Source organism: Neovison vison, chromosome 13 (assembly GCF_020171115.1).
Source record: "Neovison vison isolate M4711 chromosome 13, ASM_NN_V1, whole genome shotgun sequence".
In the NCBI taxonomy this organism is placed as follows: domain Eukaryota; kingdom Metazoa; phylum Chordata; class Mammalia; order Carnivora; family Mustelidae; genus Neogale; species Neogale vison.
In genome coordinates, this window is record NC_058103.1 from 47,150,779 (window position 1) to 47,178,705 (window position 27,927).

General features: G+C 38.3%; 2 long non-coding RNA genes across 3 annotated transcripts in view; one reads left to right on the forward strand and one right to left on the reverse strand.

Moving 5' to 3' along the window:
• LOC122893950 overlaps positions 1-27,927 on the forward strand; it is a 52,575-nt gene that overhangs the window by 10,737 nt on the left and 13,911 nt on the right. The window lies entirely within an intron of this gene.
• On the reverse strand, positions 5-27,926 carry LOC122893949. 2 transcript variants are annotated; one of them, XR_006381728.1, is made up of 3 exons: positions 27,427-27,926; positions 1,594-1,775; positions 5-909 (listed from the first exon to the last, which is right to left on the reverse strand). It is a non-coding gene; the product is annotated as an uncharacterized LOC122893949 (long non-coding RNA). The 2 variants fall into 2 exon arrangements; XR_006381727.1 differs by having other exon boundaries at positions 1,594-1,851.

Here is a 27,927-nt window from a genome sequence, read left to right on the forward strand (position 1 = left end):
GGATATGGTGGGGCCAGGGTGTACTGACCATGGAAGTATTAAGTGAGGCGCTTGAACTTCAGGGCTCTCTGGAAGGACCCCTGACAATGTGTTCACTTGGTCATATGCTTTTGTGAATTTGTGAAATTTGCAGAAGTAAAAGGAATGTCTCCTACCCTGACTTCCCTCAATCACCATCCTTTTGTATCATGTGGTGGCTAAGGGTATTTCAGAATCTGACTAAAGGGATGTCAGAGCAAAGATACAGTGAATTTGGTTCAGTGTGATGTATTTACTTAGTTTGCAGGCACTTCTGGGTATAGTTCTTTCCAGCTGTTTGTAGGAGTGGCTTTCTGGAATGCTTTTTTAAAAAATTTTTATTTTAATTGAGATATAGCTCCTATTACTATAAAATTGAATCTTTTAAAGCATATAATTCAGTTATTTTAGTATATTCCCAAGGCTGTGCAACTGTCACAACTATTTGATCCTGGGACATTTTCACACCCCATCCTCCCAAAGATACCCCATTAGTCACTCTCCATTCTCTCCTTCTTGCAATGCCAACCAGCTCCTGATCTCTTAATCCCCTCCTAATCTACTTTCTATCTCTATAAATTTGCTTACTCTGGTCATTTCTTATAAATGAAATCATACAATATGTGGTCTTTTGTGTCTGGCTTTTTTTTTTTTTTACTTTGAACAATGTTTTCAAAGCTCATTCATGTTATAGCATGAATCAGTACTGTATTCATTTTTATGGCTAAATAATACTCCATTTTGTTCATCCATTCATCAGCTGGTAGCCATTTCGGTTATTTCCAGTTGTGCTCCTCCTGACCAAGATGTGAACTCAGCAACCACGAAGGTCCAGGGCCAGTGGTAGTCTCATGGAGGTGGCAGAGTGCCCGATGTTGGAAGCGTGGAGGGCTATGGAAGAGAAACACTTTGAAATATACAGTCAGAAGCTATCATATTAGAGGAATGACTATATCTATCTCTTCTCCATACAGAAATGATATTAGAAAATTATTGTCAAATAAAGAGGTTTTCAAAATTCGTGCAGCCAGAAAATGTAGAAAGACCTATAGAAGTGTGTCAAGTAGTTGGTTAATTTAAAAAAATTTTGGGATGGGGTTATTTTGGTACAGTTTTGTTGCTGATCAGTTTTTTTCAAAACATGAACTTTAACACTTTTAAATATAAGTTTACATTTGTAATTTTGATTTTTCTCAAAGCCCCTAAATCATAAATTGTAAGCCCCTCAAAATCAGGATCCTCCTTGCCATTAAGAATGCTTTTAACACCTTCACTTTTTTCCTTTTCTTTTCTTGTTGTTGCTGTTGTTTTTTTGTTTTGTTTTGTTGTTGTTTTTGTTTTTGTTTTTTGTAGTACTACTTTGAGGTGGCCAGGAGCCTGTGTGAGAGATTTCTTTCTAGGGAGTGAGATGGCAAGTTGCTCATTTTGTTGCTTTCCACCTTCTTATCCGTTCTTTTGTTTCTCAGCTCAGGAACACTTTCAGGAAATACTAACTCAGGCAATACCTTTTTACCCCATTAAATATGCAATACCTTGAAGATTTCTATGATTGAATATTGTTAAGCCAATATTTACCTCTAGGCTCCCTTCCTTCTGGGGCAGAGTCTACTTCCCCGCCAGGCCGCTTCCCTTGGTGGGCTTGGTCATGTGACTCACTTTGGTCAATAGGGTGTAGACAGAAGTTCATGTGACAGTTCTGCGTGCCAGAAGCCCTATTAGATCACGTTGTGGAAGCCCGAGGTCCTTCAGCGTGGGTCCTGTAAGAAGATGCGCAGAGAGATGTGCATCCTTCTGAATCCCATGTTCAGCCGTTGGAGAGCTGCGGCCCCTGACCTGCAGACCATGAGTGAGAAACATTTCCCGTCTGAGCCACTGAATTCGGGGTTGTCTGAAACACAGTGGAGCTACCCTGGGAGCCCACCAGTACAGACGCACATGCCCAACCTGAACAGCAGAGCCAACATCGTTTCTCTCTCAGCAGGCAGCTGAGCTTGGTCCTATCGCTCAAACTTCCAAGATCCTTGACAGCAGACCCCCCCCCCGCCCCCCCGTCCTACCACCTTCCCAGGTTCCTAATTTAGCATGCTTTCCCCTTTCAAGGAAATCCATTTCTGGGTTGAGGACATGCCTCCTTTTTCCCACCTCCGTTTAGCTATAATTTTAAGTACAAGTCATTTCATTGTTTCTCCTCTCTATAATAGCATTTTGGTCATTTCAATTAAACTGCTTCCAAAAAGCCTCCCACTGGACTTCTCCTACCCGCTAATCTACAACTTCAGTTTGACACCCCAGTCAAAAATAGAGAAAACTCTGGAACTCTTTGATGGAGCAGTTGCACTTCTCCAGACTACTTGACCTCAGGACCCCTACCCATCTCAGTGCCCCATGAATCCCCCCAAAACTCATCTTCCCAAACCCTGTCTTGTTATGCCTCATCCCCCCAGGGCTCTTAGAGCAGACCTGAAAACAGAGCACATTCTCAAGGAGAAGCAAAAGAACGAATGAGAATATGACTCCTGCCAAGCCCAGGGCTTGCCACCTCTAAGCACAGAATGAACCGTGAACAGTCCCTTTGAACTTACAGAGAAAATATAAAGGAAATTTAAAAGGCCTTTAGGATACTTGACTTGCAGAAGGGCAAATCTAACTTCTTCTACTTTTTCTCCATCTGCAACTCTGTCCCTCAGAGAATTGGAGAGGGTCTTTTGTTACTTTTTTTTTTTTTTCTTTAATGTCTAGAGAAATGGCTCAGCTTTCAGAGTAGAATTATTAAAATAATTTTGGGTTAAGATGTAAAACCTTTCACTTTTTCCAAGCCATCAACCCTCCCTGCATTTCCTAAGTTCTCATAAACTTTAGGTATTGCCTTTCCTCCCTCCTCCTCAGCTATGCTGTTGGAATAAAAACAGGTTGGAGGGACGTAATTCCTTTTGATTGGGTTTGGGGGTGAGGGGACAAAAGGGTGGGGAGAGAGAGACTAGGCAGTGACATCGAAATGGCATCCTGATTTTACTGTCTACTTGACATGGCTGACATTTTTTGTGCTGATGTCTTTAAGTCTTTTATCTGTTTTATCTATTTATAAAAATCCTTTTAAGAACAATTAAAAGCTTAATTTAATGGCTATAACATGCAGAAAGGAAAGAGAAAAAGCAGCTCCAGATCCTGAGAAGTCTTCAAAAAAGATAAGCTCTGTCTGTACTTGGTGAAAAATAATGCTTTCAGATTTCCATTATAAGAACATCTGTGCATATTAGAGAAGATTTAGGATATATGAAAGCATTGAAAATAGTAGGAATCACCAGAGTTCTATCTTCCAGCCATGATTACTGCTCCCATTTTGGTTGGATTCTCCCTAAAATCTATTTCTCTCTCTCTCTGTGTGTGTGTGTGTGTGTGTGTGTGTGTTCAGATAGAGAGCAGAAGATGCAGATAGGTAGTCTTTCAGATAAAAAAAAAAAAATGGGGGGTGGTGCCTGGGTGGCTCAGTGGGTTAAGCCTCTGCCTTTGGCTCAGGTCATGGTCTCAGGGTCCTGGGATTGAGTCCTACATTGGGCTCTCCACTGAGCAGAGATCCTACTTCTCCCTCTCCCTCTGCCTGCCGCTCTGCCTACTTGTGCTCTTTATCTCTTTGTTGAATAAATAATAAAAATCTTTTTTAAAAAATTGGTATGTTTTATCTGTCCCATGCAATATATTTATAATTTAAGTTAGATTTTAACCCACAAAAATGAAGAGATTTTTACATTAAGTCCAGATTTAGTCTTTTTCTTGAAAAATTGCACTTGGGGTTGCTTGGGTAGCTCAGTGGGTTACACATCCATCTCTCAATATCGGCTCAGGTCATCTCAGGGTTGTAGGATTGAACCCTGTGTTGGGCTCTGCACTTAGTGGGGAGTCTGCTTCTCTCCTTCTCTCTCTGCCCCCCCAAATAAATAAATAAATCTTAAAAAAAAAAAAGTATTGAACCTATATTTTCAAATGGCAGGAGTTGAGGAGAGAGTCACCTTCAAAAGGAACACATGCTTGCCAATGTACCATTGTCCCAATGCAGTTTGTTTGTTTGTTTCTTTCTTTTTTTCCTTCCTTCCTTCCTTTTTTTTTTTTTTTGCTGCCTATTTGGCTCCTATCTGTATTTAAGTTTGATGCCCTTAATGTAGAGTGTTTTTTTTGATCATTGCATTTATTTTACATATACAATTTTATGTTTAGCTCTTTTCCCTAAGCAATTTCTCACTAACCTTCCTCCCTGATTATTCCAGTGTACTTACAGTGTTACGTATCATGTCACACTGTACACGTTTTCTCGCTGATTATACTAGCATATATACAGTAGAAAGTATCAAGTACATGAAAGTATGAAGAGGAAATTAACTATTATTTGGAATTTTTCTTCTTTTTTTACTTATGAAAATATCCTTATAAATAGCAGCAATCATACTATACATACAATTTTGTATCCAGCTTTTTCATCTTTTCTTTACTATAAACACTAACACTCCTCACCAACTATATGTAGCTTAGTTAACAATAGTCTTCCCCCATGGCTGGACATTCAGGTTTTCCCTTTTCTGTCATAATTATGTTATAATGAATATCTTTCTGCTGGAAGCTTTTTTCTTTTTTTAAAGATTATTTATTTATTTATTTGACAGAGAGATTGAGATCACAAGTAGGCAGAGAAGCAGGCAGAGAGAGAAGGGGAAGCAGGCTCCCTGCTGAGCAGAGACCCCGATGCGGGGCTCCATCCCAGGACCCTGAGATCATGACCAAAGCCAAAAGCAGAGGCTCAACCCACTGAGCCACCCAGGCACCCATGGAAGCTTTTTTCTATACTGAGGATTCTTCTGTTGGGATATATTCTTAGGAATGGGCTATGCAATTAAAGGATACAAATAATTTTAAGGGTCTTGATGTATATTGTCTAATTGTATCTCAACAAGGCTATGCTGTTCTCACATTATGTGAGAATGTGCTTCCTGACACCTTTAGCAGCATCAAATATATGTATGTAATATATAATGTGTATATATATATGTTTATATTACATACTCATTATTGATTTGATACAGAAACATAGTACCTTCTATTTTTTATTTGCATTCTTCTCATCCCCAAGAACCCAACTTTGTCCTCTGAAAAAAACAGAACAGCAAGGAAAGGGTCTCACTAATTCAAAAGAACAGGCATGGGACCATGGCAAGGGAAGTGGAAGTGAGTTTTAGAGGTGGAGACCTAGAAATTTCCAGCCAAGGTAGAAGAAGCCAGGAGCAGAGGCACCTGAGAGCAGAGTAAGGGCAAAGGAGTAGAGACCACAAGAGTCGGCCTTGCAAAAACCAGGAAGGTTTAGACAGCAGTCTACAATCCAGACCTCATAGCTAAAGCCCCAAAATAGCTAAATCCACAGGAAACAGATTTTTTGTCTTCTAGTGCGTAATGTTTTTAGGTCCAAAGTCCTAATGAGGCCAGTAGTCTGGGAGGCTACTTTACAGTTTTCACCATAGGTAATTTCTCCATTTCTTTATCTTTCTTCCTAGTTCATTCTGCCAGCTTGAAATTCGTCTTGAGAGAGGATTTCTCCAGAACCTACTGTCCCAAATCTAAATCATTTATTTAACTTACAGAAGCGTGTAACTAAACTAGAAATCAGGTACCCTGAATCTGGACTGTGGGGCCTGAATTAAGATCACTCAAGACAGGAAGGAGAAGTCAACATGGCCAATCAGACTTCGGAGCCAAGGGTAACATCAGGAGGAGGCAGAGTTCACTGCCTGGAGTTATTTATTATTAATGTGGAGTAAAAAATCTTTTTATATATTTTTTTCTGTGAATACTTCATAAAGCTGATGTTTGAAGGGAAAAGGGAAATATGAAAATCTAAAACTTCATAGGAATAAATGAATATTCTTAGCTATAGTAATATGGAATTAAACATGAAGGCAGCAGTTTTTTCTAGATTTTCATTTCAAATTTATTTCATCGAAAGCATTTTGATTAATTTTTAATCTCTAGTCCTGAGGATTTGATTCTAATGACTTTACTGTCTGGGAAACTGAAAGTAGGGAACATGACATTTATAGGTGTCCCTAACTTACAAAATGTTGATATAAGCATTCATCTCCACATTGGGGCCAACAAACCTTGCCAAACTCTGGCCTGCTTTTATACAACTTGTAAGCTAAGAATACTTTTTGTATTATTTCTTTTTATTATTTATTTACTTATTTATTTTTAAAGATTTTATTCATTTATTTATTTGAGAGAGAGGGAGAGAGACAGGCAGACTCTGTGCTGAGCCCAGAGCCCAACATGGGGCTCGATCCCCAGGACCCTGGGTCATGATCTTAGCCAAAGGCAGAGACTTAACTGACTGAGCCACCCAGGCACCCCTTACTTATTTTTAATTAATATATAATATTATATCAATTTCAGCTATGCAATATAATGACTCAACAATTCTATTTCTCAGTGTTCATCATGGTTAGAGTACTCTCAGTCTACTTTATCTGTGTCACCCATCCCTCACCTACCTTTCCTCTGGCAACCTTTTATTCTCTCTGTTTAACAGTCTGTTTTCTTTTGTATCTTTTCTTCTTTGGCATCTCATTTGTTTTGTTTCTTAAATTCCACATGTGAGTGAAATTATATGGTATTTGTCTTTGTCAGTCTGACTTATTCCATGTGACATTATGCCCTTTAGATCCATACATGTGGTTGCAAATGGCAAGCTCTCATTCTTTTTTATGGGTGTATAATATTTCACTATCTAATTTATATCTCTATCACTTTATATTCACAGTACATCTTTATTCATTTATGTATGCACACTTGGGTTGCCTTCATATCTTAGCTATTGTAAGTAATGCTGCTGTAAACATAGGGGTGCATCTGTCTTTTCAAAATAGTATTTTCATTTTGGGGGGGTAAATACCCAGTGGGAGAATTACTGGATCATATGGTAATTCTATTTTTAATTTTTTGAGGACACTCTATACCGCACCAGTTTGCATTCCCAGCAGTGCATGAGGGTTCCTTTTTACTTCACATCTTTGCCAACACTTGTTATTTCTTGTGCTTTTGATTTTAGCCATTCTGACAAGTGTGAGGTAATACCTCATCAAGATTTCAATTTGCATTTCCCTGACAATTAGTGCTGTTGGCCATCTTTTCACGTTGGCCATTTGTATCTCTTCTTTGGAAAAATGTCTATTAAGGTCCTCTGCATATTTTTGATTAACTAATTGTTTTTTCCCCTTTGCACATTTTTAAATCAGAATATTTGGGTTTTTTTTGTGTTGAGTTATGTAAGTTCTTTATATATTTTAGATACTAACCCCTTATCAGATATATATATATATATATATATATATATATATATATATAATTTGCAAATATCTTCTCCCATTCAGTAGGTTGTCTTGTTGTTTCAATGATTGTTTCCATTGCTGTGCAAATGTTTGTTATTTTGGTGTAGTTCCAATAGTTTTATTTTGCTCTTGATTCCTTTGCCTGAGGAGACATCTAGAAAAATGTTTCTATAGTTGTCAAATAAATTACTGTCTAGGCTTTTATTCTAGGAGTTTATGGTTTCAGGTCTCACATGTAGGTCTTTAATCCTTCTTGTATTTATTTTTATGTATGATGTAAGTGGTTCAGTTTCATTCTTTTGCATGTAGCTATCCACTCTCCCCAAGACCTTTTGTTGAAGAGACTGTGTTTTCCCCATTGTTTATTCTTGCTTCCTTTGTCATAAATTAATTGAATTTATTGTTTAGTTTTATTTCTGGGCTCCCTTCTGTTCTTTACAGTTTTGTAAAGATTTGTGAGTTTATTTTTGTGCCGGTACCATACTGATTTGATTACTACAGCTTTGTAGTGTATTGTAAAATCTGGGATTGTGATACTTCCAGTTTTGTTTTTCTTAAGATTGCTTTGGCTATTTGGGGGCTTTCGTGGTTTCACACAAATTTTAGGATTAATTGTTTTATTTTTATGAAAAATTCTGTTGGTATTTTGATAGAGATTGCATTGAATCTGTAGATTATTTTGGGTAGTGTGGACTTTTTAACAGTATTAATTCTTCCAGTCCATGAGCATGGCGTATCTTTCCATTTCTTTGTGTGACAGTTTTTATCATGAATGGATATTGTACCTTGTCAAAGCTTTTTTTCTACATGTGTTGAGATACTCATATGGTTTTTATGCTTTATCTTGTTAATATGATGTATTGTATTGGTTGATTTACAATATCGAACCACATTTGCATCCCTGGAATAAATCCCACTTGATCATGGTGAATGATTTTTTGAATTCAGTTTGCTGATATTTTGTTGAAGATTTTTACATTGATGCTCATCAGAGATATTGACGGGTTTTTTGGTTTGTTTGTCTGTCCGGTTTTGCAGTGTCTTTATCTGGTTTCAGTTCCAAGATAATGCTGGTCTTATGGAATGAATTTAGGCGCTTACCTTTCTTTTCTATTTTTTGGAATTGTTTAAGAAAAATAGATATTAATTCTTCTATAATTGTTGGTTGCATTCACCTGTGAAACCATCTAGTCCTGAACTTCTATTTGTGCATTGTTGGTTTTTTGTTTGTTTGTTTTAACGATTTTATTTATTTATTTGAGAGAGAGAGAGAGAGAGAGCGAGCGAGCATGAGCAGAGGGAGGAACAGAGTGAGTGAGAGAGGAAGAATCAGATTCCCCACTGAGCAGGGCGCCACATGCAAGGCTAGTCCCAGGACCCCAAGATCATAACCCGAGCCAAAGTCAGACGCTTAACTGACAGAGCCCCTTGTTGGAGTTTCTGTGATTACTGATTCAATTTTATTGCTAGCAGTCAGTCTGTTCAAAATTTCTGTTTCTCCCTGATTCAGTTTTGGAAGGTTATATGTTACTAGGAGGTTATCCATGTTTTCCTAGTTTGTCTACTTTGCTGGCATACTATTTTTCATAATATTCTGTTACAATCCTTTGTATTTCTGTGATGTCTGTTATTTCTCCTCCATTTCTGATTTTGTTTATTTGAGTTCTCTTTTTTTTTCCCTTGATGAGTCTGGCCAAAGGTTTATCAATTTTGCTGGTCTTTCAAAGAAACAGTTCCTGGTTTCATTGATTAGTTCTATTGTTATTTTAGTCTCTATTTCATTTATTTCTGCTCTAATATTTATTATTTCCTTCCTTCCACTGGATTTGGGCTTTGTTTGTTCTTTTATTTAGCTCCTTTACATGTAAGTTTAGGTGCTTATTTGAGATTTTTCTTTTTTCTTGAGGTAGACCTGTATTGCTATAAACTGCCCTCTTAGAACAGCTTTGTTGCATCCCAAAGATTTTAGACTGTTGGGTTTTCATTTTAATTTGTCTCCATGTATTTTTTAATTTACCCTTTGATTTATTGGCTTGCCCACTCATGTTTAGTAGCATGTTCTTTAGCCTTCATGTATTTATGGGTTTTTTTCCCAGATTTTTCTTGTGATTGATTTCTGGTTTCTTACTGTTGTGGTTGGAAAAGATGCATAATATGATTTCAACATTTTCAAATTTATTGAAACTTGTTTTTTGGCCTAACATGTGATTTATTCTGGAGAATATTCCATGTGCACTTGAAAAGAATGTGTATTCTTCGGATAAAATGTTCTGAATATATCAGTTAGGGCCATCTGATCTAATGTATCGTTCAAAGCCAGTGTTTCCTTGTTGATTTTCTCTCAGGATGATGTCTCCATTGATGTAAGTGGGGCGTTAGAGTCCCCAGCTAGTATTATATTACCGTTTGTTTTTCCATATGTCTGTTAACAGTGGTTTTATATATTTTCCTTCCTTTTATATACTTTTTCTTCCTTTTTGCTCCTGTGGAGAGTGCATAGGAGCACCCTTTTGTTATATCCTTTTGTTGTATTGTTCCCTTTGTCATTGTGTAGTGTCCTTCTTTGCCTCTCGTTAAAGTCTTTGTTTAAAGCTGTTTTGTCGGGCCAAAGTATTGCTACGTTGGTACCATGGCTTTCTTTTCACATTCATTTGCATGGTAGTGTTTTTCCATCCCTTCACTTTCAATCTGCATGTGTCTTTAGGTCTGAAGTGAGTCTCTTGTAGGTGGTGTATAGATGGGTCTTAGCTTTTTTATTCATTCCATCACCATAAGTCTTTCGATTGGAGCATTCAGTCCATTTACATAAAAAGTAATTATTTATAGGTATGTACTTACTGTCATTTATTACTTGTTTTACAGTTGTTTTTGAGTTCTCTGTTCCTTTTTTCTCTTCTTGCCCTCTTCCCTTGCGTTCTGTAGGCTTTCTTTACTGTTATGCCGGATTCCTTCTTTTTATTTTTTTGTATATCTATTATGGTTTTTTAATTTGTGGTTATCATATGTTCATATATAACATGTTACACATGTAGCAGTCTATATTAAGTTGATGGTCACTTAAGTTCGAACCCATTCTAAAAAGCACAAAATTTGTATCTCCCCCCCCCATATTTTATGTTTAGGATTTCATACTTTACATCATTTTATTTTGTGAATGCCTTAACTGAATTTCATAGATATAATTTATTGACTGCATTTGTGCTTTAACTCCCACACTGGTTTTAAAAGTGATTAATCTACTACTTTTATTATATACTTACTGTGAAATTTTATCCCTCTCCTAATTTTCTTACTCCTGATTATGGCCTTTTCTTTCCATTCAAAGAATTTCCTTTATCATTTCTTCTAAGGCTGGTTTAGTGATCATGAAATCCCTTAATTTTGTTTGTGTGGGAAACTGTTGATCTCTCCTTCTATCCTGAATGATGACCTTGTTCTATAGAGTATTTGTAGTTGCAGGGTTTTATTTTTTGAGCACTTTGAATATATCATGACCCTCTCTTCTGGCCTACAAAATTTCTGCTAAAAATTTACCTGATTGTCTTATGGGGTTCACTTTGTATATAAATCTTTTATTTTCTCTTGCTGTATCTAAAACTCTCTTTTTTCATTACCATTTACCATTTTAATTACTATGTGTCTTGGTTTGGACCTTGTTGGGTTGGTTTTATTAGGAGCTCTCTGTGCCTTCTATATCTGGATGTCTGTTTTCCTTCCCCAGATTTGGGAAGTTTTCAGCTATTATTTCTTCAGATAAATTTTCTGCTGCCTTCTCTCTCTGTCCTCCTTCTGGGATCCCTATAATGTGAATATTATTATGCTTGATGGTGATATTGAGTTCCCTTTACCTAGTCTCAATTTTTGTTTTATTTATTTATTTATTTATTTTGCTGTTTATCTGGGCTTCCTTTCACTACCCTGTCTTCCAAGTCGCTGATCCATTCTTTTGCCTCCTCTAATCTGCTATTGATTCCTTCTCATGTATTTTTTAATTATTGAGTTGTTCATTCTGACTGCTTCTTTTTAATTTTTTTGTATCTTAGTTGTGGGATTTACTGAGCTCCTCCACTCCCTTTTTCTTAAGTCCAGTGAATGTCTGTATAAACTTTACTTTGAATTCTTTATCAGGCGTATTGCCTATCTCCATTTCACTTAGCTATTTTGCTGACATTTTGTTCTGTTCTTTCAACTGGGACATATTCCTCTGTTTCTTCATTTTGTCTAAACTTATGTTTGTGTATGAGGAAAGTCAGCTCTGTCTCCTGTACTTGCAAGTGGTGGCCTCATGAAGAAGAAGGCCCTGCGGCACAAGGCCCCGGTTCACTAGGACCAGGCACTTCAGGGGTATTTCCTATGTAGGCTGCCTGTGCCTTACTGTTGTGTCTGAGTTGCATTTACCTTCACTGCAGTCAGCTGCCATGGTCACTTTGCCTGCTCTGGGTACACCAGGAAGGTTTGGTCCCCGTGTTTTAAGGGGCCAGTCTGGCACTGCTGTGGGTTTGTGATTGGGCAGTGTCAGCCATCAGAGCAGAAGACTGCCCTCAGCCCATTAGCTGAAGTTGCAGTCACACCAACCTGGGGGGCACTGTGTGTGTTATCCTCTGAGAGGCTTTCACTGGTGGGTGGGCTGGAAGTCAGACCGAATGCCCAGGACTGTAGCTGCACTGATCTGCAGGGTTCTTTGTCTATAATGCAGATTATTATAATGTTAAGCTTTTGGGATTGGGTGCATTGGTGCATGTGTTTATCTTTCCCTCTCCCTGGTGCAAGAGTCACTATAGAGTGGTACTGTCCTTGCTGGGATTGCTTGTAAGGTGTGTTGGGGCTGGAGATGATTTGAAGGGATGCCTACTAGTGGGGTAGGTTGGATGGGGGTAGATCTGCAGGAGAATGTGGGGGTGGGTTGCCTGGTGTTACCAAGATAGGTGGAGAGTAATCACAGTTTCTCCTAGGTATCCTGCTATTTGGCTGGGTGGTGGGGGGAGGGGGGTGTTGGTGGGGATATGAAGAGAAGTGGCACCAGCCAGTACTTTTGTTCTTGGAAAAATTTCCTAAATATTCCCACCCCTTCAGTTTCTGTCCTGAGAGAGTAAATAAATATTCTCATATACCCTAGATGCTTTTCCAACTGCTGCTTCTATGCTGTATCTCAAGGGGCTGTTTAAGGGTGGGGACGGTTTTCTATCACCCTCTGGCTTTCCCTGAGCTAAGCCTGCTGATATTGAAAGTACCCAGAATTAAGACCTGCTGATTGTAAAAACTCACAAAATTAAGTCCCACTGGTTTTCAAAGGCAAATATTACAGGGACTTCCCAGTGCAGGTCCCCTGAGCCTGTTGTGCCTGGTGTGGGGTCTGCTCTTCTTCCTTCTTACGGCATCCCTCCTCTTAGTGATTAGTCTTGCCAGGGGTTTGGTTCCCAAAAGTGCCTCTGCCCCTCCTTTCCTTTCTGAAAGAGACACATCTATATCTATATCTATCTATTTATATAGGTTTATCAATATATATAAATATAGAGACCATATTTATTTTTAATAGAAGCTTCTTCCACCAAAGTGTTAATTTTCCAAGAGGAGTGCATCTTCCTTTTTCACATGTCCTTTATTTAAGTTCATAATACTGGTTAACAAATACTTCTTCAATAAATGATGACTATCTATATATGTAATATTTATCAATGTATAAATAATACATTGAGTAGATGTATTAGAGTAGACTCAATTACTTTGGGCATCTAACATTTATAGAGTATTTTATTTATTTATATTTCAATGGCTTTTGATAAGAATATATCTAGAGTACTTACCTATGTATATGTACTTACCTATGGGGCTGATGCTCCATACTCAGCATAGAGTCTGTTACAAAGTTTCTCTCTTCCTCTCCCTCTGCCTCTACCCCATCTCCCCCTTACACGCATGCATGCTCTTTCTCTCTAAACTAATTAAATAAATCTTTAAGAAAAACAGATACTCAGTTCCTCTGCCCATTTTTTAATGGGCTTGTTTGGGAGATTTTTGCTATTGAATTGTATGATTCTTTATATATTTCAGATATTAACCCCCATCAGATATATAACTAGCTTACAATATGTTAATATTTAAGCATTGATCTCTATCAAAGCCACCAAACCTTGCCCAATCCTAGCCTTCTTTTATACAGTCTTTGAGCTAAGAATGGTTTTAAATGTTTAAATGGTCAGAAGAAAATTGAAAGGAAAATAATATTTTATGACATGTGAAAATTATATGAAACTCAAATTTTAGTGTCTAAAAAATAAACTGTACTGGAACACATTCATGCCCATTTACTTATATATTGTGTATGGCTGCTTTTGTGCTATAATGGTAGAGAGTGGGGTCATTGCCACAGAGACTGTGTGGCCTGCAAAATGGAAAATGTTCATTCTCAGGCCCTTTGCTGAGAAGGTTTATGGACTCCTGCTCTAAAGCATTTAGAGCCTTATACAACTGAATATCCTTATAGGAGGGGTTTTATCAATAGTAGAAGACATGAGAGAGATGTCCCACGTGACTTAAAATCAAGTATTGAACTTATATTGGTGAAATATATAGTCTTGCTAAATAAGGTAGGAGGAAGAAGGAATTGTTAATCAAATATCAGGAAAAGTATTAAAAATAAGTATGATAAATGATTAAGTTGAAGTGGCCATTTATGATCTAAAACGAAATGCTATAGGCACAAAATAAGGAAAACCTGAGGGTATGGCATTAACAATTTGATGAATGTTGTCAAACTGCAGTGTTAAGTAGTAATGCCATATTCTCAAGAGAAGCAAACACAGGTAAGGTTTACTAGCAATGACATGCTTATCAATTTGAGATCAATACTCAGCTCAAGCCTTGGGACTGGCTGCACTTCTTAGTGCTTTGGGTCCCCTCACAACACGCTCAAAACACTGTGAAGCCTATTGACACGTAACTTGATCTATGTTAGGGTGTTGAAGTTGGCTCTTGCTTCAAGCGCTAGAAAGACATGGGACTGAGGGTTCTACAAAGATGATTTTAAAGTGGGAAGAAACATATATGAAAAATGGTCAAATAATCTGGCATGTTTAAATGGGAATAAAGAAAGAACAGCTCTAATGCTGTAGAGCAAGGACATTGTGAAACAAAAGACTTGGTCTCTAATGCCCATTCTTGTGCTTCTAGTCATGTACTTTAACCTATCTAAACTTTTGAAGTATTAGAAATAGCATCTCTTTAAGTGTTTCTTGAAGAAATGAAGGAAGATAATATTAAAAGGGCTTTGTAAATTCTAAAACACAGGCAGATGTGGAGCAGTGTTACTGCTAGGAAGCCAGGCTGCAACAAAACAATCCTTAAGTACTGATGAATTATTCTATACAGTTGTAAGGTTTGCACACTGCACAAAGGGTTGCAGCCATGGAAGCCAATGGGAGCTGGCCAGACTGCTCTGGCTCAGGCAATATTCATCAGTAAGAGGAGCACCTTTTTCTCATATCGTGGCATCTTCTGCTCACCAAAATATATGCACTTGTTCAGAGGATATATCTTTCCTCATTCATTCTCATGAAGGTGTAGTTTTTATATATTGATATATAGATATAAAGTAGCATTGTATATTCTGACAGTAGTCAAGGGGATAATTCTAGATAGTTTGGTTTTCATCTCCTTAAGAGGAGATGGAATATTTGCTCAATTTACAGCAACAAAGAGCTCAACTAGGCAGAGAAGCTGCCTGTTGATCTGAATTAAGAGCTCAAGCATTAGACCATGTGAGATGAGAATAGAATATTCATCTTTGCAAAATCTTTTAAGAGAAAACAGAAAACCTTCCAAATATTTGCTATTTCACATCTGCCTGACATTCCTGGTTCTCTGATTCTCACAGTGTCTTGAGATTAAAAGGCATAGAACCTGTCTTGTGCCTTCCCTGTGCTTCACTCACCAGGAAATCAAATTGTATCTTTTTCTGAATGAGATTTGCATTTATCAAAATACCAGACTATACTGTATGATGATAATAAGAAAAGCAGAAAATATTCAAAATATTCAAAACTTTCTGGAATCTTTATAAAGATTGTGCATTTATCTTACTTAACAAAATTTTTCTGACATTAGTTGATTAATTCAGTCAGTCTTTAACCTGTTCTGTAGAAATGTTTCCCATATGATGCTTCTGCATTATCAAGAAGCTGAGGGTAAGAGTGAGCAGTATCGTCTGTAGGCATCAGCAGCAATCATACTGTCTGCTCTGAACCAGGAGTCAAAATAAAACAAACAGGTACGCTGTCTGCCTGAGCCAGATATAGTTTTCAGTGATCCCAGCATGCTTTATTTCTCAACTGGAAATCCTGAGGAAATTGTATCTGAATCTTTCTGCATCTTTATGCAGAGGACTCTTAGCTTTCAATATATTTTTGCAAAACAATGACCTTGTCATCTGTATAAATTTGTACCATAGAGGACCATCTGTTTTTTTCAGTGATAGCAAATGGCCCACAGCATAATACTGCTTAAAATGCACTCAGGGATGATAGGGCTGCTAGAACACTTTTGATGTAGAATTGTTTACATTCTAAATGCCTTTCCATAATTATATAATCTTTTATAACAACTCTGTGACACGGACAGATATGATCCTTGTTTACCAGAGGAGGAAACACATTTGGAAAGAAGTTGAATATTGGAATCAGGATCACCCAAGAAGTCATCAGCTAAATCAAGTTTGACCCATTACTTTTGTCAAGTTCTTTCTGGGCTACTGTCTTTGAATAAAGCAGGAAAAAAGAAGCTTATTTTTGGCTGTTCTGAAAGCAGATACCACCACCAGATCACATTGGATGTTACATTATATTAATGTAGTTAACCTCCTTGCTGCTGCCTTTTCCCATATTACATGGCTTAACAGTTATTTTCAGAAGCCTTATGAGTAGAGCATGGGTTAAGAAAGGAAGAGCTTGACCTGTTTTTAATTGTTCTTCATTTCTCTACACTCAAATCTGTAGGGGTTATTTTCATTCCATCATCAATCAATAAAATCCCTCATTTATGTTAAATGCCTGCCTTTGAGAAATTAAAATTGAGTCAAGGGGGCTGATTATACATATTCAAAATGGGAAATATAGGTGTAATCTTAGTGTCTAAAGCTGGTAACACAACTGTGGTCCCATTGACATACGTATCCACCTTGATGGGAGTCAATGACCAGAGGTCCAATGTCTTCCAGTGTCTTTCTCCCCAAATAAATCTTGGGATTGCCAGAAATGCACACTTTTGTCCAAGACCCAGGCTTGGTTACTGAAGGAACAGTGGGTGACAAAGCCAAGGTTCTGCGCTCTTGGTTCTGACAGCTCCCAGAGGTCTCTGTGCTGTTAGGGGAAAACTACTAGCTCTGCATGGCCACTGACAGGCTCTACATGTGGTCCCCACCAAAATGCAGCTGGGCTGTTCTTCCAAGTGTTGAGAATACTTCTATATTGTCCTCCATCAGTGCAGGAGAAAGACCCCTATTTGTTCAAGTTCTTATTGACCATCTATTACATGCCAGGCACTATTACATCTAGGCACTGAGGGTACAGTGGTGAAGAAGACAGAGTTCCTCTTTTCATGGAACTTATGTTTCCAATGGAAGAGAAAGATAATAAACAAACAAAGACACAATCTTATCAAAGCAAACTCAAGATTGAGTTTCCTTATTTTATATTGGGGGTCATCATCAGACATAACTTATGAGTATTACATTATAGTTCAGGAATCCTTGTGTAAACCAACAAAATCTATATTGGACAACTCTTGGTAAGTTATCGTGTAAAGCTCTCAATAAAATATGAGTAAATGATAGAATGGTTTTAAATGCTTGGAAAGACCAGATTATTATGTCCAAAAACAGATGATATTTTAGTATGGTAAGAACAAGAAGGCTGTTTTGTTATTCAGGAAGAATAGACTTAAGACTATTGAGGTGCCTGGTTTTTTTTTTAAAGATTTATTTATTTATTTGACAGACAGAGATCACAAGTAGGCAGAGAGGCAGGCAGAGAGAGAGGAGGAAGCAGGCTCCCCGCGGAGCAGAGAGAGCGGGGGGGGGGGGGGGGGGGCTTGATCCCAGGACCCTAGGATCATGACCTGAGCTGAAGGCAGAGGCTTTAACCCACTGAGCCACGAAGGTGTCCCTGAGGTGCCTGTTTAATGAGAATATGTACTAATAACAATCTGATCTTAATTGGTCTAATTATAGAGGACAAAATCCTAGGAGAGTTAAGAAAAAATCATGCAGTGATTCCTGCATAGTTTTGTGGAAAAATAATTTGGACCAGTTTGCATAATTAGTCACATGTCTCCTTATTTTCTAATGCCCTTTTATCTGTTTGAAGCTCTGAAAAATATCAGTAACAGCAGCTAATTTTGGGGGATCTAGAATCCCACTGAAGTATAGAAATGTTTCAAAGTTAAAATACACATATTTTAGTGAATTTTGATAAATTTAATATTTAGAAAGTTTGGTGGCCATTGCAATTCTTTGAGAAAGGCAAATTTATTTCAGAGAATTCTATAGGAAAGGAAGTAATTGAGAAGAGAGCAAAAGAGATTAACACAAAGGGAATGAAATAAAGAAGAGACAAGAAATCTTAAGCTCAATGATAAGTCCTTTGACCAATCACAGATATTCATCCAAAGTGTTGAAAGGAAACTGTTTATACTTAATGCCACTTTTTTCATCCAAAAAGGGTTGGGAAGTAAACTGATGACTTCCAGAAATTGTCTTGCTCCTGAAGGACTTTTAGTGAGCCTTGAGTCAGACATACAGTGGTCTAGACTTTAGGATACAAATGGAGGATCCTAAGTATGTTTACTGGCACACATGTGTCTATGATGTATGTTTTGGAACTTAATAGTATTTGTGGTTAAGAGTACCTGAAATAACCCTTTTTGGTGTAGTTTTTTGGTTTTGTTTTTGTTTTTTTAAGGAGGCTCCACGCTCAATGTGGGCCTCAAACTCAGGACTTGGAGATCAAGAGGTCCATGCTCTACCAACAGAATCAGCCCCGCACCCTGAAATGTATTGCTCATGACCCTGAGATCAAGACCTGTGCTGAGATCAAGAATTGGACATTTAACCAACTGAGCCACCCAGGTGCCCTGCATTTTTTTTTTTTTTTCTTAAGTAAGCTCTATACCCAACATGGGGCTTGAACACAGTTAGTTTTAAGACTGACCTTCATTGGGTCTGTTTGAATATACTAGGTCTCCTAAATCTATTCATGTCGTGATAAATTCAACTATGTACCTTTTGTAATGGCAGCTCTCATCTGTTGGACCTATGACCACAAATTTTACCTGATCATATCTGACAATAGAATCTTCCAGGGGAAGAGTCAGCTGAGTCTCATAGGGGTTTATGCAACAACTTGATTTACAGTTTTTTTGCAGTGCATATTTATGGAGGTTTTGACAGATCCCATTAAAATGGAAAACTGGGACACTTTTATTATCAAGTACCACTAGCTCATTTTATGTCCATAGAGTTTCAGGAACAGTATGTCCATAATACATTTCTTTAAATGTTTCTTCAAATACTTTAACTATAAAGTGAGATTAAAAAAAAAAAATCATCCAGGGATGCCTGGGTGGTTCAGTCATTTAGGCGTCTGCCTTCAGCTCAGGTCATGATCCCAGGGTGCTGGGACTGAGTCCCACATCGGGCTTCTTGCTCAGCAGGGAGCCTGCTTCTCCCTCTGCCTGTTCTGCCTGCAGCTCTCCCTGCTTCTGCTCTCTCTCTGACAAATAAATACAAATCTTCAACAAAATCATCCAGTTTTTCCTGGATTATGATAACTACATATGGCAAGATTTGATCATCTGTTGAATCTGTCAGGTAAACTTCTTCCCAATCAGTTTTGTAAAATCTGATTCAATTTGGCCCTGCCACTGTCGCTTGTGTGTGGGTTTTTTGTTTTTTGTTTTTTAATGCGTAAGTATAAAAACTTAGAGATATGGTTTGGAAACACATCAAAGGATGTAAAAAATTTCTGAAATAGTATCTTTTCTGTGGGGAAAATTGTTCTTTTTTGTTCTTTTTTTTTTTTTAATGTTTGTTTTTTAATGTTAGCCAGCCTATAGTACATTGTTAGTTTTTGATGTAGTGTTCAACAGTTCATTAGTTATGTATAACACCCAGTGCTCATCACAACACATGCCCTCCTTATTTGAGAAAGTCTGTTTTATTCAGAAATCAGATTGAACCACTATATTTTAATGATAGTAACACCAGAAAGGGATGTTTGTTTTGCATAATTGCAGGCTGGTCTATTTTCTTTTAGAATGGGTATCAGTCTGAATTACTGAGACTTCTTTAGATATTAGATTGTTCCAATAAGTAGACATTAATTTACTTTTTACGTTTCTAATTGGAGTTCTCAAAGAGGTTAGAAAACCCCCTTTTCTAGAATAACATATCAAAATCATGCAAAACATTAGCTTAGGTCTGTCTTAATTGTGGCATACTCATGTCTGAACTATCTGAAGAGAATAAGCTGTTGATAACAATATCTAGACTCTATTACTCATGCAGCACAAAGTCTACACTGATTATTCGTAAGATGGGAGTGATCACCAAATACATAATTGTCATGATGGTTGAACATCAGTCAAATCAAAACAGAACATGCTTAGAGCAGCTCTTTGATGTCATGAAATTCTCTTGTATTAGGAAGAGCATGGGGCCTCTGGCTGACTCAGTTGGTAGAGCATTCGACTCTTGATCTTGGGGTTGTTTGAGCCCCACGTTGGGTATAGAGATTACTTAAAAATTTTTAAAATCTTTTAAAAAAAGGAAGAGAAGTTAGGGTTACTGGGTTGAGATCAAAGCAGCATTTAACTAGTGTGTTGGAAATAGACAACACAAGAATTTAATAGGTGATAGATAATCAAATGGCCTAGAGTATTGGATTGCCTGTTAGCAGATAAACAAGGTGTATAAGCCTTAGGTGAGGGGTCAAGAGAAACATAAGCAATGGGCTTATGATAAGCTCCTGGCTTTCAAGTACCCTTAAAATATAACCTTGTCCTTTATGCACAAATTATTAGAAGAGGTTAGTATAAGTCAAAATGTCCAAAGTAGGGAGTTAGTCTAGTTTTTGCTTAAGAAAGGAAAGGCCCATTTGGGATCTGGAACCAGAAAGTGAGCATTGACACAATTATTTCAGTTACTTGTATAGGTGATAGAGCTAATTAAAATATAGAGTATGAAACATACCTTATTATTTTAGCATTGCTCCTTTTATAAGGGGAGGGGATAAATCCTTTTAGTTACCTAGGGACTATCTAGAAAACCCCACAGGTAGTTTAGATGTAAAAGAATCTTCACAGATTTTTTAAAATAAAATTTTAATAAAATTTTTAATAAAATTTAAATTTGGAAAAAAAAGAGTCTCAATTATATGAAAAACTAATGGTGTACCGTGTTTTGGCTAATTGAATTTAAATTTAAAAAGTCTCTATGCATTTAAGAAAAATGATGCAGCATCTATAGGATGATTTGGAGTGGAGAAGGTCTGAAGCCAAGAGATTATTTAGGAAAACAGTCTAGGTATGAGGTAAGGAGGACCTGACCAAGAATCTGTCCTTGAGTTTGGAACAGAAGGGAAAGATGTGCAGCAGGGAATGAAGTGGGAACTGGTAGATCTTAGTGACTGCCTGAGAGAGAAGGCACTAGAGAAGCTGAAGATGACGTCTAACTTTGATCCTCAGTCACTGGGAGACAGCAGGGAACCCAGGACAGAAATGGGTTTAGAGTACAGTGGAGCTAAAATTTAAAAGGCAAAGGCAAAGGCATGTGTAACCTTGTAAAGGAGGAGATAGAAAGAGAGTTAATGTGTGTTTTCATTCATTCATTCATCCATTCATTCATTCAACACATCACCTCATTCCACAATAGATCTGAAACCACTTATAAAATTACATAGAGCATAAATAGACAAGAGAATTAGTGGGTGAGAGAAATAGGCACAGGAAATATCAATCAGATGTGACATCAGCACATAGATTTGCACTACACTGTATGTTACTAGGTAAATGTAAATGTGGCTGTAGACTTCTCAAGGACCCATGCAGGTACAGAGGCTCCACCAGTGGAGGATTTCCAGTATCTGTGAAGACAAATCTATTGTTTGGTGGGAGCACAGCTTTTTATGGTACTGACAAATGTTTTCCTGTGTTCACAGAAAGAAGCATAGTGATTTAGTAGATAATGTACTCCCCAGTTTAATCCCTACAGGGACTGATGATGGTACAAATTTAATAATATATGAATGCTGCTGGCTTTCCCTTTTCCTGTTCCTTAAAGAGTATCATGGTTTTGCTCACTAAGCTTCTTCTCCCCCTCCACCATTTGAAGACAATTCTTCCTTCGCAGATCTTTTCCACCCAGATTTGTTGATGACTAATTGGGAGGAAAGGGAGGAGGATGGGAGCCAAGATATATGTGGAACTAAGACTGGGAAATAAAACCCTCTAAAGAGTTTTGGAGGAGTTTTGGCTTGAAGAAACCATGAGGTATGAAAGAAACACAGAAGAACAAAATGCTTTTTCTTTCTTCCTTTCTTTTTTTTTTTTTTTTTTTAAAGCTTTACTTATTTATTTTAGAGACTGAGAGAGTGAGAGAGTGGAGCAGGAGGAGAGGAAGAGAAGGAATCTGAAGCATACTCCCCTCTGAGCATGGAGCCTGACAAGGAGCTTGATTTCATGACCTGAGATCATGACCTGAGCGGAAATCAAGAGCTGGATGCTTAACCGACTGAGCCACTCAGGGGCCCCAAAGAGCAAAATGCTTTTAAAAACATTGCTGTTGATTATGTATCTCCTTCATAATGTTTGAGAAATATTAATTGGGGATTGCTTCATTTAGAAATCTCAGTGGGTTGCTACAACTTTTTCTGTAGATGTTGGTACCACTCTGAGACTGATGGAGGTGGGTCATGGTGTCATTGTGGATCTACGAGAGGCTTCCGGTGGGAGTGTGGACCCAAGTACGGGACTGAAATCACCAATGCAGATAAGAGCTGAGAAACAGTTTCACTCTGGTGGTTAGACCAAGAGCACAGGTGGTCTTAAACATTGGAAGAGGAGCCAGACAAGACTTGATCCACTTTGAGTTGCACTGGTGTGCGTTCACTTAACCAGTTTTGTTTCATTAGAAAGAAAATGAGGGCTGCTGGGTGGCTCAGTCAGATAAGTGTCCAACTGGTGATTCTGGTTCATGTCCTGATCTCATGGGTTGTGAGATGGAGCCCCAGATCAGGATCCCTGCTCAGTGGGGAGTCTACTTGAGAGTCTCTCCCTCTGCCTGTCTCTCCACTCACACACACACATGCGCTCTCTCTCAAATAAAAAAAAAAAAAGAAATAAAATAAGAACAAAACAGGAAGCATCAAGAAATGACCAATTTGCAATTGTTTTTCTATGTCAATATATAGGAATGCCTTCTTTTAAAAAGAGCTCCAAGAAGATATATAGGCCAGATTCACATTCTGCATGATTGTGATTATTCCAGTAGCACATTTAATTACAGGGCATTTTTTAGTGAGGGCTGCAAAAAAAATGAGTGTCCTAGCCTTTCCTTCATGCTTCTATTGCTCCCAAAAGAAGATTCTGGCTTTAGCTAGTGAGCTTCCTTCCTCCTGCCCTGTTGTCTAAGCAGTGTCCTGCCTTTAGTAGACCAGTGCTTCTGATGCTTCATGATGAAAAACCAACAGGAAATGGGGGGTATGATGCTAAAGCACATAGGCTAGGCAGGATAGGACAAGTCTGGAATTTTCCTAGAGATTTAGGAGTAAAAAACTGAATAGGAACTATGGGTAAGATGGTTGATCACAGATGGCTTTTTTTTCCAATAGCTTTATTAGTTTCTACAACTTCTTTGTGTTATAATTGACATCCAGTAAACTGCATGTATCTGAAGTGTACCATTTGATCCGTTTTGCTATGTGTAGAGAGTCATGAAATTATCATTACAATCAAGGTTATGAACTTGTGAAAATAAAGAAAACCATAATGATTAAAAATTAAATCAGGAAGCACTCAAGGAGGAACTCTCACACACTACCATTCATACTCCAACAGGAAGAGGGGAAGAATTTCTCCTTGTCCAAAAACAGACCAACCAATGAGAAATTGCTATACTCAGCCATTGAAGAACCATTACCTGAACTCCTGGAAGCAGTCCCTCCTAACTTCCTCCTTTGCTCTATAAAAGCAAGTTGGTCTCTCCTGTTTTCCAGTATTGCTATGGATTTCTGCAGTTTGCTTACAAACCAAAATTGCAATTCTCTGGTATTCCCAAGTAAACTCATTTTGCAGCTAAAAGAGCTGGCTTTTTTTTTTTTTAAAGTCAACCAACTTATAGATGGCATGTTAGAAAATATTGCTATGAACTGTGTATTAACTTTGCTGTGTTTAAGAAACACAAATTAACAGTCTGCATTATTTTTAAATTGCTTTTTGGTTACTGGACTATGTTTCTTTGACAGAATTTAGATGACTGTGTCTTTGAGATTATTCAATTGAAAATATAATTTCAAAATGTGACTTTAAGGAAGGAGAGGAGGCCTAAAAGTACAGCCATGCTTCCTGGACAGTCAGTTTGAGCTGAGGGCAAAATTTTTAATCTCTGACAGAATGATGGATTATGTGCTTTTTTCCAGTCTCCATGATTGTAGTTCAACTTTGGAGTCATCTTGGACCACAGAGAGTTTAAAGTTCTAATATGTGGCAAAACTTGGAGTGGGGATATTCTGGATTGCTAATTAAAATCAGATCCAAATGCTATGACAATCACTAGACTCAAGGGTAAAATTATGATTCTCTTACTGAAATTAAGGAGGCTGACCAGGACAGTTCTTTGGACAAAGCCATGGTAGAATGGAAATCATCCTGAGGAAACAATTTTGGGTCCACTCTAACTTATAGATAAGCAGCCAAGACTCCAAAATTCTGAAGGTCTGTGGCATGGAAAAGATCATTTTTAGATTGGAAAAATTTTAAAGAATCTACTGTTAATTTCCCACGAAAATCTCAGAAAATTTTAAATTAAATTCCCGTAGAAATTCTTATTTTATTTTATTTTTTTAGATTTTATTTATTTATTTGATAGATAGAAATTACAAGTAGGCAGAAAGGTAAAGGGGGAAGCAGGCTCTCTGCTGAGCAGAGAGTCCGATGGGGGGGTTGATCCCAGGACCCTGAGATCATGACCTGAGCTGAAGGCAGAGGCTTAACCCACGAGCCACCCAGGCGCCCCAGAAATTCTTATTTTAAGCAGTGTACCTTTTTGGTGTGCTCACCAATATAAATTAATTGTAAGATGCACAAAAGATACTCGAAAGTGAAGAGAGTCTGGTTAGAGAGTGTCGTAAAGGCAAGGAGTCAGGAAGAGGGTATTGTTTTATAATCTGCCTGTCTAGCTCTGTGACCTTGAACAAATGACATGTCTTTGGATCTCTAGTACCTTGTCTCTAACATGGACATAATATTTTACCTACCCGAAGGCAAGGCATAGGCCAGGTGCACTGAAGCACTCATTAATTTCTGAGTATCAGTGATCTTGATTCCTTCTCTGTAGAATGAGAGTATTGAATGACATAATCTTTAATGGATCTGCTTGTTCTTAATATGCTGTAAATCATTCTCTAGGGTTCTTTTAAAATTTTTAAAAAATTTACTCATGGGAGAGAGACAGAGAGAGAAAAAGTGCACACAAACAGGGGGAGGGGCAGAGGAGAGAGAGAAGCAGACTCCTGGCTGAGCAGGGAGCCCCGTGCCCCGAGATCATGATCTGAGCCAAAGGCAGACAGTTAACTGACCCATCCAGGTGCTCCCAGTTCTCTAGGCTTTTTGAGAAATGGGGGCAGGCAGGGGGACTGTGAAGAGGACCAGGCAGGAAGCCCAGTCTCAGTGCTGAAGTAAGTATACAGAATGATGAGCAAGAGGGTTCTGAGCAGCACTTAGGACCTAGCTATGGTTGTATGAACCCAGCCTGGCCCAGCAACCTGAAATCACAGTGGGAAAACCTAGAGCTGAAGAGACCTAGACAAGGCCAGTTACAGAGGGGAAATTATGAGCCAGACCCTGGGGTCTAGCCTCTGCTTGGAGAGAAAAGAATCCAGAAGGAAGTTGGTGTTCAAAGCAAATGAACCAGAAGGGATATTGCTCTGTAGGACTTTGCTTCAAGGTTAACCTGAAGGAGCAGAATTCTGAAAGTCAATTCAGAGAAAGAGTTGACATTTAGGTCTTGGCAGTGAAAAGCTGCTGTCACGTATAGCCTGGGGAAATTGCACTTGGAGGAAAGTTAAAAAAAAAAAAATTCTGTGCTCTAGGGACACAATTAATAAGCTGTGAACCCCCAAAAAAGGATTTCACCTCTTAGAGTCCTGTCAGTAGAACAGTGTGTAATTCTAAAGTCCTGTTTGTCTTTCTGGCTTCCATAGTAATGGGGCAATGGTGGTATAGCTCATGGTCAGAATAAAGAAGCAACTGTCCATAGAAAATCTTGATTTTACCCCGCTATAGAGTATATCAAATATATTACATGTCCCCAGCAGTCTCTCCAGCAAAAGGAGGAGGTGGATGGTGGGGATAAAGAGGAAGTTGTAGAACTTCCCTAGAACGCTGGAGGACCTGCAGGGGACCATCTTTTCCACATCCTTCCTTCACCAGCTTATAGGGTGTAGCTTCCGGAACTCTACCAGTGCTCTTAAGTCATGTCTACTCTCTCCTTTTCCTGCCCCACCCCGGCATGCCCTGGCAACAGACTGAAAAATGAACGGATGACCCTTCACCCAACTGCCCAACAGGACTGCCTTGAGCTATTGTGCCTCCCTCAAAGGACAGCAACAGGAGGGTGACAAGCTACTCCTTTAATGATGTGGGGACTTAGAGAAAGGCTTGGGTGTAGACAGGAATCTAGCCCTGTGGTTGTCTGGATTATTCTACAGTATGGCAAGGGGAACCTCAGGCCCAGGTCCTTCATCTACATGCCTCTGAACCAAAGTTTTTATATTTTGAATATTTATTTTTCTGGGCTCTGTGCATTTGGATATTTTGAAGCTTGTTACACCCAAATTTTTAGCTTGCCTTTTTTTTTTTTTTTTAAGAATAACAAAAGGATGAAAGCTTTAAGATATTCTAAGGAGGAAGATTCTCTTACTGGCATTATATCAAATTCTTTCTCTGGGGGAGGCCTGCTGTTGGGGCAGGGTGGGGTGGGTTCAAAAGGGTTGTAACATATTCTGGCTTTGGGCCCAACATTGTTGAAAAATGCTCAGAGGAGACGGAGAGCACTTAGATGTTTGGCTTTAAAACTTTCTTTGTTTAGATGTTCAAATTTGTTTAAATATTTTCTAAAACAGAAACAATATAAGAACTTGAATAGAATTTTTTTCCATGAAGCAAATTCTTTCCTAACTTAGACTGGCAAGTTCACTCTAAAATCACATTCATGTCTTTATTAAGTATCATGCAAAAGAAGTAAAATATATATAGGATTTGGTTAAGTTTTAAACTACTCCAGACTCTCCACAATAATAATAACAATCACCATCTACTATTTGATGTTAGGTCCTAGGTCCTGTTTGAAGTGTTTCACATTACCTTATTTCACTTAATCTTCTCAATAGTCTTTAAACTCAATAGTAGTATTAGCTTCACTTTAAGGGTCAGAAATCAGAGACCCATGGCTCTAAGAACTCGCCTAAGGTACGTTAGTGAGCATCCAAATTCAGGTTTGGGTGCCAACCTAGATTGATTTGACCTCCAAGCCTGTTCTCTACCAGCAGTGTGCTGAGGAATGTTCAACATCCAGCTCTCTGGTAAGGGAGGGGAGGTCTGCTTTATAGCGCTTGCCAGTTTCCAGTAGTATAAATATTCAACTACCAAACATTCAACCACCAAACATTCAAGCCAGCAGCGTGAACTTAGTGAACACAGAGTGGGGAAGAAATACACAAAACCAGCTCTCACTGCTCCCAGCTCTATCAGCGGCCTTCAGCGCACCACAGCTTACCTTGTAGATTATGTTGTCATCAAATACATTTTGGAGCCTGGAGCAAACTCACGTCACTCACCATTGAGTGGTAAGGTCTGCAGTCTTCCTACTCCTCATATTCCCACACACTTACTCTTGTAGCACGCCTTCTTGGAGCATTGCCCCGGGGCCCTTCACTTGGCCAAGCACTGCCACAAGGGCTTCCCACACAATTTTCTCATCTGATTGCCTCTGTAGCAGGAGACTGCTGTTGCTTTCCTTCTTTCACAGAATGAGGAACAGGCAAGAGTTTAAGTACTTTGGTGAAACTCACACAGCTCCCAAGTGAGTGAAGCATAGCTAGACTAAGGCTAGACTTGAGTCTGTCGATCCTGCAGATGATGAACTTTTCAGAAGAACTGGAAAATAAAGGTGAGAGAAGGGTCATGTTGACTAAGTATGATTTTACATAGATGAAGTTTATATCATGCAAAAAAAAAAAAAAAAGTTCTGAGTTGGGGTGCCTGGGTGGCTCAGTAG